We start from the raw sequence: 13,710 nt of genomic DNA on the forward strand, positions 1-13,710 counted from the left end.
GTGAGTGAAACTTGTTTTATTATTATTATTATTAATAATAACGAGAGAGTTTATAATCATGTGATCAGCAATCTAAACTAAATTCTATGAAATAAAAAAAAAAAGTAAATCAGTTACGTAGAAGAAGCCATTTAAGGAGTTGCTTTGAATATAGGACAATTACAAATATTAAGACTCTTAAATTCAATTAAATCCTCTTATCTCTCTGTTTACCAATATTTAGCCTGTCCTATCTCCAGGAATACATAGTCGAACCATCTGGTGATTAACAGGAGAAACTGTTAGTATATTAAGTTACAACAGCATCTCCATATCCTAATAAAATTATGGCAAAAGATTTAAATTAATCCCTTGGCAGCATTTTAGCTAAATTCGTTTTACTAATCCAATGTTTACGGCTAGGGGAGGTTTTCCTTGGGTTGGATTCTTCTTGAATCTTTTCTGTTTTTCTTAGCTATTGTGGCAGCTTGGCTGTACAGATGCAGGATAAGTTGATGAGTGTTTGCTGTTTTAGCAGCATAGCAGGGGGTTGGCTCTTTATGAGGTATGCTCACTGCAAGGGTTTTTTTTAATACTCTTCTCTTTCCTATTTCCCCAAAATTATAGGAAAACACATCTCTTTCGGGCTTGTTTAAATCCAAGTTGAGTGCTGTCACCTTTTCATTGACTTCATGCCTTATTGGTGGTTGTCTTAGATGACACATTCACTTCTTGAATGTGCAGGTCTACCTAACTTTTCTAATTGCCTTTGTTCAACTTTGGCAGGAAAGCAGCAAAATCACTTTTAAAGTTTGTTTTAACTTTTCCTTTTCATTCAGTCCTTTCTCGGAGATATTCCTTCAATTTTATTAGAGTTTGACAAAAAATGAGATTCTGTTTTAAGAAAAGCCAAAACACGCCTGTTAGTTATATATACGTTTTTAGTTTTTAAAACTATTTTAAAATTAAATAATTCTTAGAAAGAGTCTTTAAATTAAACAGTTATTAAAGAAGTTGTTCATTCTATATGACAAATTTTGGAAAAATGATTCTTCTTGTCTTCCTGGGTTGTGTGAGGGAGTTGCTTGAGCAATGCCAGTAATTAATTTTCTATTAACAAACATTCTATACTTAAATGGTTATTAGTTTAGCAAATTTATTAGATTCCATGTGGATATCTAAAGCATTTTGCCATTTACATAACAATGATATTAGGAAATTATATTTGGAGTTTTGCATTAGCTAACATATTTGTAAGTATGAATTTCACAAAGATGTTTGCCATTTCAACATTTAAGAAACGAACAAAAGGTTTAAAACATTTCTAACTACACATTTTCCCTAGAGACTTTTCTGAATGAAGATTTTAGAGTAAGTATATATTTCACTTCAGCAACAACATTTCTATAATTTTTTGTGTGGGTTTACTTAGAAGTTTTTCCTGGGGAGGTGACAAAGCCAACCTTACACCTAGACATATTGTTCTGATAACACAACCCTATCCTTTTCACAATTAGGTCTTTTCCTGAAATATGAATGTTTTATATGGTTTGTTTTCTCAAGATAAGGATAATATTTGTACCAAACTGGTATTTATACAAGATAGAGGTGTCCTGGTCTAGGTAAGAGTGTCTTGATTTAGTTGCCCTTTAGACCCAATGAGATATACCTGTTGCATTATGCAATTTGCAATTAAAATTTCCTGTTAAATAAGAGTGAATATCCCATCAGTTCTCCTTCCTCAAAAATGGCTATTAAATATCTTAAACATAGCACCACAAAACACCAAGCTTACATCCATTTTTCAAAATACAGTATAAACAAATTGGAATAGAAAATTCAAATATGATGAAGTTTTAAATGTAACTTTTCTGGATTTTTAAAAGCACTTTGGTAATAAACATGGTTTTATAGCTAAGGAGAGCTATTCTCCTGACATTTGCTTGTTTTAAGGGTGCCAGAAAGCAGAAGCCTCCTTCAATTTTCTTCACCAGCTTCAACATTTTATAATATAACTAACTAAAGCATACATAGCTATTGTTATATTTTTAAGCATCCTGGCTATAAATATATTTGTAATTGTATCTCAATATTCAATAAAAGACGCAAACAAGTTTGTAATAACCTAATATTAAAAAAGAAGTAAGTTATACCAGTTTTATTATTATCTTTTTGAATCAAGATTGATCTCTCTCCCACATAACAATGGGGCAATTATTTTGTCTCATGTTTTATGGCATATTAAACTTATGTCTGTATTGTAACATATGTTAAGGCTGTGATATTTTAAGCCCCCAATTAAACGAAGGTATGTGAAGATATCCAGGTAGCTGCTCTGCAGATTTCTGATATGGGGATACTCCTGGAGAAGGCAACAGATGAGAAGACCAATCTCGGGCGTGCGTGCGTGCGTGCATGCGTTACACTACAAATCTGGTAACAGAGTCTGATACAGTTCGGGACCCATTTTGAGAGTCTTTGAAAAGAAATTGCTGTATCTTTTGACCTATCTGTAATGGAGAGAAAGAGTCTCAGAGATTTTCTAAAAACTCTTGTCCCGTCCAAATAGAAGGCCAAGGCTCGTCTTACATCGAGCATATGGAGGATCCCTATTATCCTGATGAAGTTTGGGATAGGTTGGAAGGTGAATAAATTGGCTCACGTGAAATGCAGAAGTCACCTTGGGAGTGAACTTCAGATGTGGTCTAAGCATGACTTTGTCAAGGAAGAACAGTGTGAAGGGAGGATGCGCCATCAGAGCCACTATTCTTTTAGCCGAGGCGATGGCGATCAGGAACATCATCTTCATGGAGAGCCCTGGGTTGAAGAAAGAAGTTCACTGTACTTTTAAGAAACCTCTTTGTAGTTGGGTGGGAGAAATTTGAGTACCTTTCTACCTGCTGGTGGAAGGTGGCAATTCCTGCTGAGTGGACTTTTAGCAAGCTAATAGAGAGTCTCGGTTTCTTGAGAGTCAACAGAGAGTCTAGGATTACAGGTAGAGTGGTCATATCTGGGGTGACATCTTTGGACTGGCACCAGATTTGAAGTCTTGTCCACTTTTGTAAGTAGGTACAATGGGTAGCTACTTTCCTCCTGTGTAATAACACTTCCTATACCTCCTCAGGGAAAGATGTCCCTATGTGCTGGAACCATGAAGGAGCCAGGCTTTGAGCCATAGTATCTACAGGTTGGAATGGAGAGTGTCTTGAAAGAGTTATCAATAGACACAGCACCAGCTGTGACGGGTGGGGATATCCGATCTGTCTGGACCACATAGGAACAATCAGTATGAATAGGGAACCTACCAAATTCAGGGACCATTTTTGCAAATTTCATGGTCATAGCATTTTTTTAAATCTTCAAATTCAAATAAATTCAATCATGGTTTCAGATATTTAAATCATAAATGTCATAGTGTTGTAACAAAACATGAATATGTATTTAAAAACAGGAAAATATAACCATTTAAAGCCTCAAACCATGGAACTCTTACTTCTCCACTGCTGCTGGTGATGGCACTGCTTTCTGAGCGGGCCGCTTGGCCCGCAGCTGCCGGTCTCCATCCACCCAGCTCTGAAGGCAGTGCAGATGTAAGGGTGGGAATACCACAACCCCCCTAAAATAGCCTTGCAATCCCTTTTGGGTCAGGACCCCAGTTTGTGAAACAATGTGTACTTTTATATACTTTTACTCAATAGCATAGTACAGGATAAAAGTACACAAAAGATCAGATTTCATGTGGGAGATTTCATGGGTGTGCATTTGGTAGGGCCCTAAGTATGATGTTTCTTTTTTCCCTTTTTATTTTCAACAGGACTTTTAGTAAATAGAGAGAATGGGGGACAGGCGTAAAGAAGGCCCTTGTCCCATAAGTGGAGGAGAGTGCCCCCATGGACTGTCATCTGATTTCCACTCTGGAGCAGTACTATGGACATTTCTTGTTCTGGTAAGTGGTGAATAGGTCTGTTGTCAGTGTCACCTGGTGCCGGAATATGTCATGGAGTATCACTGACTCTATCTCCCATTTGTGGTCCGGTGGGAATTTGCGGCTGAGACTGTCCACTGTCATGTGGTCCACTCTGAGTAGGTAGACTGCTGATATTGTGACATTGTGGGAAATGCACGAATTCCATAGCTTCAGGGCTTCCAGGCACAGGAAGAGTAATCTGGCTCCTCCTCGTTGGTTTATGTAATATATGCAGGCCATATTGTCCATCACGACTTTTGTGTGCATGCTTCTGATCAGCATGAGGAAGTGAGCATACACATTTCTGACTGCTCTAAATTTGAGCAGGCTGATGTGAAGGCATGTCTCAAATGGAGACAATGAACTGTGAGATTGTTAAGATGTGCGCCCCATCCTATGAGGGATGCATTAGTGGTCAGGAGTAGCCATGGGGAAAGATGAACAAACAGGATCCCCATGTTTATTGGGTCTTTCCACCAATTCAAGGATTGTTTGATGTTGGCAGGCATCAATAGTAGTTTGTTTATGTTGTCTCTGTTCAGTCTGTAAACCAAAATGAACCATGCTTGGAGGCATCTCATGTGCAGTCTGGCATGAACTATAACCAAGCTGCGGCCATATCTGGCCAAAATTTGGGGCCTGGATTCCATTGTCTCTAAAAGCATGGAGAGACTGAGGAATTTGTGGGAGGAGCACCCTCGCGCTGATGGAGTTGAAGTCAGCTCCTATGAATTCTAACCTCTGTACCAGTGTTAATGACAATTTTTGTGCATTGATTTGAAGGTCCAGATTCTTGAATAGAACCAGTGTGACATGGGCAATTCACTAGGCTTCCGCAAAGGAATGTGCCCTGAGAAGACAATCATCCAGGTAAGGATAAATCATGATGCCCTGAGAGCATAAGTGTGCCACCACTATTGAGAGGACCTTGGAGAATACTCTGGGGACCGATAAGAGGCCAAAAGGGAGTACTCTATACTGGTAGTGGTCCTGGCCTAGTGTAAACCTGAGGTATCATCTTGTGATTTAGTATGATTGACTTGTGGAAATATGCATTTTGAAGGTCAAGGGTCTTCTAGCACTGGAATAATAGTTGCTAATGTGATCATATTAAATTTCTGAGCCTTGACAAATTTGTTGAATGCTCTGAGGCCTCGTATGATCACCAATCTCCCTTTTTCTTCAGTAACAAGAAGTAGCACGAATAGAAGCCTTTGCCTCTTAGATGTGTGGGCACTGATTCTATGGCTTCTATGCTGAGGAGATGGTTTATCTCCTATCATAGCAAGCTCTCATGAAAAGGGTCTCTGAAGAGGAATGGGGAAAGGAGATGAAATGGATGGAATACCTATCTTGAATAATCTCCATCACCCATTTGTCAGAGGTTATCAGTTCCCAGGTGCTGCAGAACAGGGTGAGACAGCATCTGAAGAGATGGGTGAGGTTTTCCAGCATCTGGTGCTGTTGTGGAGAGTGGTCTACGGACACCTTGACCAACCCATTAAACTGTCACTTTGAGGGGGCAGGTTTAGAGGAAGTAGGTTGAGATCTTGAAAGTTTCCAGCTGGAGAACTTGGACTTTTTCTCTGAGGTTCATAAGACTTTTGAGATGGATATTATGACAAGCGGGGTTTGAATGATGGCTGAGGGTTATACTTCCTCTTATCAAAGAGTAGCCCTGGAGTCTTAAGGTGTGGAGGAAGGAGTTGGTCCTTTCAACAAACAGTTTAGTCCCTTCAAAAGGAAGGTCGTCCACAGTTGTTTGAACCTCCTTTGCAAAGCCAAATAGGTGCATTCAAGAAACTCATCTCATCATAACAAGAGTAGAGATGGAATGTGCTGCTGTGTCAGCTGCACGGAGTGCAGACTGGAGAGAAGTCTTTGCCATTAGTTGGCTTTCATTAACAATGGCCTTGAATTCTATTCCCGGTTGTAGGGGATGGATGTGAAATGGTGCTGGCGGCCCTATGAGTTGACTACGTCCGCTATGATTGAGTTGGGAGGTAGGTAGGAGAAGAGGAACTTTGTGTCTTTAGCCAGCATATAATATTTTTTGTCAGTTCACATACATGTTGGTGGAACTGATGCAGGTTCTGCCATATGATTTTGGCGGGGTCCAAGAATGCCTCGTTAACAGGGAGGGCTACTCTGGACAAGGTAGAAGAATGTAAAATGCCACTAGTTCGTGGTGTGATTTGGTCACCTCCTATAGTGGTATCTGCAATGCCTCTGCCACCCACTGTGCCAGGTTCTGAAACAGTTTAAAATCATCTGCCATCGATAGCGGAGTGGACATCACTGTCTCATCTGGTGATGATGAGAAATAAGTCTAAAGAGTAACCTCCTCCTCAACTTCAGCCTCTTGTTCCTCTCTTGTCTATTCAGAGGGTTCAGATGTCCTCGAATCAGCAGCTGAAGGAGGATGTCTCCTTGGTTGCCAGTAGGCCACGCTAGAACTATGGGAGGCATGTTGTCTTTGAACCTGCCAGGGATCCCAGTAGGCTATTGCAAAGGTGGGAAGGGGCCCATTGGTTGGTACCACGACTGTCCAAACCAGGGAGGCTGTGGATCAGGTGGGCAGCATGGTTGTGGTCCAACGGAATTGGGCACTATAAGGAGGGTGAGAAGAGCAGCAGGAGAACACGTCCCCTTGCTCACTTTTTGACTCAGAGGATAAAAAGGGTGGTGCACAACAGGAGGTCGTCGGTGATTCAAAAGCTTCACATGAGCTCGGTACCAGGGCCCCGATACTGAGCAGAGGCAAATCCACCAGAAGATCCCTTGCGTACTGGAAGTCCAATGGTGCTGAAGCCGTCGGTAAGTGGTTGTCGGTGCCGAGTGATGTGGCAGTATGGTCCATCAGTGCCTGGCAGTCCACATGCAGTACTGATATTGATGTCTATGTCTGTGCTGCAGGAGCCTTCCCCCTGAGGGGATTTTCCATGTTTCTCGCACTCAGGAGATACTGATGGTTCCTTGCCTGTGCCCATTGGGTCCTTAGGCAATGCAACATGCTCTGTTAGGACGGTACCGCAAAAGCCTTGGATATGGGATTTAGATGGTTTCAGTGCCATCGGTACCAATGATACTGATCAAGCTGGAGATCATTTTTGGCTCAATCAGGCTCCTGGTGGGGACTCTCAGATCTTTTCTTAGAGGCCTTACGTGAATGGCTTCTGGATGTCTCCTTGGGCTCACCTCCCCTAGAAGTAGAAGTTTGTGGTGAGGTTTCCCACCATCCAGGGTCTTGGCGTGACTTGGATGCTCCACGAGTAGGAGTTTGAGCCTCAGTTCTCTGTCCTTCCTCGATCTGGGCTTCATTTGCTGGCAAAAACCACACGTCTGTAGGATGTGTTTCTCTGCCAGGCAGCGAATGCACTGAGAGTATCCATCAGTCACTGGGATAGATCCCTTGCAACTAAGACACTTCTTGAAGCCTGAGGAGCTGGGAATATGCTTTCCAGGGGGGTCTGAAGACAGGGAGTTAAAGAAAGAACAAAGTCCTTTTTATTTATTTTTAGGCAATGGCCAAATAAAAGATAAATGAAGTAAAAGAAAGAAAAGAAGCTTCAAAAGGTAGCTAAAGATGAACAATTCTAAAAAGGTTAACGATCCACTAATGGACAGTTAAAGCTCCGTCTCTAATCAGAGGAGGTTGAGAACGAACTGAATAGGGATGACCTACGCACGCTGGTTAGCCTCGTGGCACAGCATGAGGGGCAGTGCATGCATGGGCTGAACGGACACTGCAACTAAAGTTCTCCAATCAGCAGTGCAGGGACACAGATACACCTACAGTGGAACATGCATAGGGACACTACCCGAAGAAGAATTAACACATGCTGTAGGAGACCACTCGTAGAATCAAGTAGGCAACTAAGGGTTAGCAGGCAGTGGGATGTGTTACAAATTGTTGTAATGAACTATAAAACAAGTATCTCTGTTAATTCCATGGTTTTTAGTGTCTAGCAGAGTTATGAATTTAAGTTCTCAAGTTCGTCTTTTGAATCTTGTAAGGTGTGTTGTGGGGGATATTGATCATCATAATAATGGAAATGTCTGTAGGTTCTGTTGTTCTGGCATGGTCCGAGTGCCATTTTGAGTTGTGTGTCCTGGTCTATGGGGAGCTTATTTCTGATGATGTGCTTGGAGAGGTTGGGAGGTTGTTTGAAGGCCAGAAGAGAGGACAGGAAAGATTTCTTTCAGGATGTGGGCCACATCAACTCTAGGCTGTAATTGTTTGATGACACCCCTTATAGATTGCAGTGTGGGGTTCTAGGTGATAACTAGGGGTGTGCAATCAGTGGGGTTCCCCTCCATATTGAAGCAGATTCTCCTGTTTCATGATGCAATCTTCTTCTCTGGTGGAGTGTCTGTTTAGTGAAGGCAGTCTTAAGTGTTTTTAGGTACCCAGGACTTTCTCTTTGGAGTAAATTTTGGGGTATCTGAGTGCTTAACTGTAGGTAACAGGTTTCTTGGTGTCTGGATGGATGTCATCCAATCTGCGTTTTTTTGTCAAAAACCAGTTTTGGTCAAAACTTTTGCCAAACTTTATTTAAAACCTATATTTAGGCTCCTGTTTTTTTAAAAATCTTAGTCCATGTTCTTTTTCCAGCCTAAGGAAACAAGGAGTCTACCAAAGAAGTCATCATGAGCATCCCACCAGTTGTGCTTCTTCCAAAATTCCTTTAATTTTCAAGGCTAGTGTCATAAAAACCATTTTTCTAACTAAGTGCTGGACAAGAATACTTTTCAGCTCTTAAATAGCACTCACCGATTAGCTAAAATAATTGCCACTGAGTAAAGCATCACATTCTTTCTCCTCTAGGACCTGAGCTGGCTGCCCTCTCAGACAAATATCAGTTTGTTAATTTTTTAAAAATATGTCATCCATTTAAAGGAAGGAGCCACAGTTCTTATAGGCCACAGCTGACCAACACTTGAATTTTCAAATACTGTCAGTTATAAATTAATTATGACTGATTTTTTAAACAAAATTACAAGATATTTAACAATATTTTAAATTAATACAATAGTTCAGAGAATTCCAAGAATACAGCAAATGGACACTTCACAAAGAATCTATAAGAAATAACAGAAAAAGTGGTAGCAAGATATCCTTAGACAATAACCCAAATAAATGCTTTCAAGAGAACAGGGAATTGTCCGGCTATGCTGGAAAGAGACACTGCATGTGGTTTAATTAGGCCACAACTTTATTCTTAAATGTCTGGGAATACCTAGTCCAAAAAGTGTACAGTGCAGGTAATTCACTATATGTCCAGGGGGGCTTTCATTAGCCCCCCCTTTACCCATCCTGGTTCCCAGCCAATCCACTGCTAGGACCTCATCATTCCCGCACCTCAACTGCGGATTAAGTAGGAAGGCTAGCTCCCTGCCATACCAGATATAGGAGTCGTCGTCCTCTCCCCCCCCCCCCTCCCCATTTCTTCTTCTTTAAAGAATAGTTCCTTTAAATCTTTTACCAATGCATTTTATCTGATCACTGTATCACTTCCCCACAGAGTACCTGCAATGGACATCCACCCCACGTTTACATAATGCGTTGCACTATCATAGCCAGACTCCTGTCTCATGTTCATCCCAACTTAGCCTCCTGAAACCTGCCGTGGGTAAGGCAAATAAAACCCCACTTCTCCTTGGCTAATCTAACAGTGAGGGAAAAATTCCTTCCCAGCTCCCAAGAAAGGAATGACTAGCACAATGCCCACAGCGGATCCTGACAAAAACCAATATTTCACCACATCCAAGGATTGGGGAGGCCAGGTGTACTCTGCCTGGTTCAGGTAAAAGAGGGCTTTGCCTACACCAACATGGAGCTATATAGTTCCCTCTTTCCAGTCACCTGGCCTGGTCTGCAGAGCCATTCCCTGGCTCCCTAGCCCTTAAAGAAACACACACCTTTTCCAATAAGCCAGACAATGGCCCCCACTGCTTAATACGTGGTGAGATCATTATTATAATTAACAGCAAGGAAAGCTCACAATATTCATACCAACGGTAACACTTTGAAAGTCATACAAATAAGGTTTGACTATATTGTCCCACAACACTCAAACAGAGTATGATCTGAGGTACAAGAAAAATTGCATCTAAAACTGACGATGTTGGCCTCATATTCTCCTATGGAAACTGGCCATCAATTAAAAAATATCATGAATTAATAGAATATGTTTTAGAATAAGAAATGTCAAACCAGGAATCTAGAAACTGACCATTTGCACTCTTTAAAGAGCACATTTTCTATCTACCTTAAATACTCCCCTGTAATTTCAATTGAATTACATTTCACTTTCTACAATACATAGTCTTATACAATGATTCCAAAATACTAGGGCAATGGCTGCAAACACAAATTTAAGAATTGTGTTGATTTGTCTGTAAAGAACTCTGTTCTCCATTCTTCTTTGATTCAGCCAACTTAAGGGGAAGTGAGGTAAGTGAGGTTTTTCATTTTTCATCCGCCTTTGCTATTCACATGAAATTATGCTGCATCATTCTTCAGCCATTGTTATTTAAAGAATTCATAGATAGTGCCAGATGAAAGCAATATATAAATTTAAGTCATCATCATTAAGTCATGAACGTAATTTAGACAACTTTGGAACACGTTAAATAAATCTTCTTTCAAAATTTACCATACAGGTTCCAAAGTATATAGTATAAGATACAGCATAAAGTACCTGTCCTGTAACTTTAAAGCTTATTCAGTGTACTTCTGGTAACAACATACATATAGGTCACTCACAGGTGAATCCAGCTAAGATAAAACACTGTCAGTCAGCACCTCAGTAAAAAGTGGACACAGTCTGTGGGCTTGCAAATTAAACTTTCTTCTCCCCTTCTAAAAATTACCTTTGGATTCCACCAGGGACTAAAAACAATATTATTAACTCCAAATTCCAGACACAATCTAGTATGGCATAGGTTCAGGAAACAGTAATCTATTTCAGTTAAGATAAATTTTACTTCTATAAAGGTTTATTTCTTTTCACTAGACCAATCATGTAGTCCAAATTACTTCAACCTTTTCTACTAAAAACTGGACTGGTTCAGCTTTCCGCAGGCCTCTTTGAGAATAAGGTTTGGCATACAGTCTCAACATAGCTGCAGGCATTTATGATCCAGCAGGGTTGATTCCAAACTACTACTTGAGGCCACTGAAGTAGTGACAAAAACAAACTCCTAATAGCTAATAATTTCAGCATAAAAATGAAGTCCCAATCTGAGCAACATTTTTCTTTATCTTAATAAAGAAACATGATCACCAAAAAAAGACTAAAAAATAGGAGATTCAAGAGACCTCAAACAAAAAGGAAAAATTAATGAAGTGATTTTAATTTACATATAATTTCTTGATAGTTATGAAAAGTATCATATGCAGCCAGATTAAAAAAAAAGCATCATCTTAATTTTCAAATAGCCTAAAAAATCCACAGAGGTATTTCCAAAATATATAATCTGGATGCCCCAGTTTTAGTAAAAGGGAAAAGAGAAATTGGAAGATGATCCAGAATATGACACTATTTTTATATAAACTGGTGATTCTGATTCTGGATTTTTTTTTTTTTAACCAAAGAAAGGAAAACAAATCATAACTGAATAGAGCTACTATACAAGGTATTTGTTAACACAGAATTTTGTGCTTGAAACAGCCTCCCATTCCACCATACGTACATTAGATGATGTACATCTTCTCATCTCATTCTTCAAATCTGTCAAGCCTTCTTATGATAATCTTGTAACTCACAGATACCCCATTTTTTCTTGCACCTACATTGTTATCTAAAATATTATAGTTCATTAGAGTAATATTCCAATCCCACAAGGAGTTCTACCTAGGCACACCACCAAACCTGCATGGAGTTCCTTGCGGGATTGGAGTCTTAGATCATAAACTCTTTGGGGCTCAAGCCTGGTCTCTGTTTGTTCTGAAAAGTATTATTACAGCCACAGCAGGCTACAAATAACACCACTTCCATCTTTGGTATTTACTGTTCATCTTGGGAAAAAAATGCATTCTGAACATATAAAATACTGTATTTTTGATATAACGTTTGTCTGTCTGGTCAGTTAGTGTGTGGTAAGCGGGTGTGTAAATCTACAGCACATTAACATGCCACACACTAGTGGGCTGTGTGGACCCTGCTACAGCACACAAGAAGCAGCATAGCATGTTTTGAACTACTACATTTGAAATGGGAGTAGATCAAAGCACACTACCAAACTTCTAGTGTGCAGTAGCAGAGTCCACATGGCCAGTTAGTGTGCGCCAGGTTTGTGTTCTACAGCTTTACACTCTAGCTTGCCACATACTGACTGACAAGCCCATAGAAATATCATTGTGTTTGCTAAAAATCTGAATTCACTCACCACTTCAATAATTTCAAAAGCTGCCATGTAGAGAGAGGTTTTTAAAACAGAATTAGGCTAAGTCAAAGAAACATTGCTGACATGCTCCATTATCTGCTAGAAACTACAGTCACATAACAAATTCTCTAGCCAATAAGTATGAGGTCACAAGAAGACTACATGCTTCCTTTACATCATAGAAAGTACAGAATTTAACAAAATTCACATGGTAATGAACCAATATAAATTAAAAACTCATAGATAGATAGATAGATAGATAGATAGAGTTTTTTTCTTCTTCCATTAGAATAGAATAGAATCAAGTCTAAAACAAAAGTAATGATAGAGAAATACTATATGTATTTTTAAATGATGTTAGGAAGGGCAAATATTTATTCACAGGTTCACTGAGCATCTAATTACATGGCTATCTTTTACAGAGCTTGAAAAAAAATCCACTTGGTCCACTTGAGAAGGACTCTTTCCCTGGTAAGAGGAGAGGTCTAAAGTCCATTAAATTTTGCACACTTCAACCTTCCTTAAAAAAATTAAATGTCCAGCCCTCATGTATACATGGAGATCATTCAAGGTGTGAATTGAATTTAAATTGATATAGTGAAGTCTTCCTGAATCTGCTGATTGAAAACTACAGTTTCTCTGCTGCTGTGAATAGCCTTATCAAGCAGTAGCAAAGTTCACATGACAAAACCATGGTAAATTTCACTACTTTTCAGAACACTGGGCAGAAGTAAAACTAAGAAGAATTATGTCAATCTGACTGGTGTTGCTAAGGAAACAGTAACAATGCCAAGACATTAAAGCTGTTATCCCTCAGTCTCATAGACAGCCCTACCTCCCTTTCACATGTGCTTTTGACTGGTATGTGTCTGATAAATTTTCAAGCCCCACAGATTTTAATACGTGTGGTTTTGGAGGGTTTTTTTTGTTTGTTTTTTCTTCTTTCCTTTGTAGTCAGGTTGTACAAAAGACTAAAGCAATATTCATCTTCAGTGCTTTAGCTAGAGACAACCTATAACACGAACCTCAGCACATTCTGCCTTTATGATATATTGACACAATACTGATATAGCTGCTGCATTGAAATATTCTGTTCATTACCGAGCAGAAACGTTAATAAATGCTGACAACTTTTTATCATTTGAAATGTATCAGATGAGGATATATATTATTTTTATTCAGAAAGCTTTTTTCAGTGTTTCCATGTATATACCTGTAATCAATCGGTGATAGAAACCTTATGATGAAAAAAACCTTTTCTTTTGCATATGTAATATTTATAACAAATGTCTGCTTCTGTATACAGTATCTAGTAGCCATTTACTGTTTTAAACTAAAATGTGTCTTATTCTAAAACAGGAAATCAATTTCTT

General features: G+C 39.5%; 1 protein-coding gene across 8 annotated transcripts in view; it reads right to left on the reverse strand.

The window, feature by feature from the left end:
- Nucleotides 1-13,710, reverse strand: part of IMMP2L (inner mitochondrial membrane peptidase subunit 2) — a 781,125-nt gene that overhangs the window by 667,973 nt on the left and 99,442 nt on the right. The window lies entirely within an intron of this gene.

Source organism: Emydura macquarii, unplaced genomic scaffold (genome assembly GCF_026122565.2).
Source record: "Emydura macquarii macquarii isolate MOO-44397 ecotype Brisbane River unplaced genomic scaffold, CSIRO-AGI_Emac_v2 contig_2636, whole genome shotgun sequence".
NCBI classification, from domain to species: Eukaryota; Metazoa; Chordata; order Testudines; family Chelidae; genus Emydura; species Emydura macquarii.